This window comes from Atta colombica, unplaced genomic scaffold, assembly GCF_001594045.1.
Source record: "Atta colombica isolate Treedump-2 unplaced genomic scaffold, Acol1.0 scaffold315, whole genome shotgun sequence".
Taxonomy (NCBI): Eukaryota; Metazoa; Arthropoda; class Insecta; order Hymenoptera; family Formicidae; genus Atta; species Atta colombica.
Window position 1 is genome coordinate 396,589 of NW_017259421.1, and position 244 is coordinate 396,832.

Here is a 244-nt window from a genome sequence, read left to right on the forward strand (position 1 = left end):
CGATTTGCAGCACTACAATCGTTATAATCTTCCGAGTAATTGGCTTTTTAAAAATTATTTACATCTCTTTAGTTTCAGAGTTATTATTGCTATTTGAGTGCAATGTGTTTTAGTATTTGCGATTTTCGCCTCGAACTGAATTTTTATTTTGGAAACTGATTTTAATTTTGGGAAAGAGAAAAAGTCGCAGGGAGCAAGGTCTGGGAAGGGTGGGGGAGGACAGTCATCTGATTTTTGGCACAAA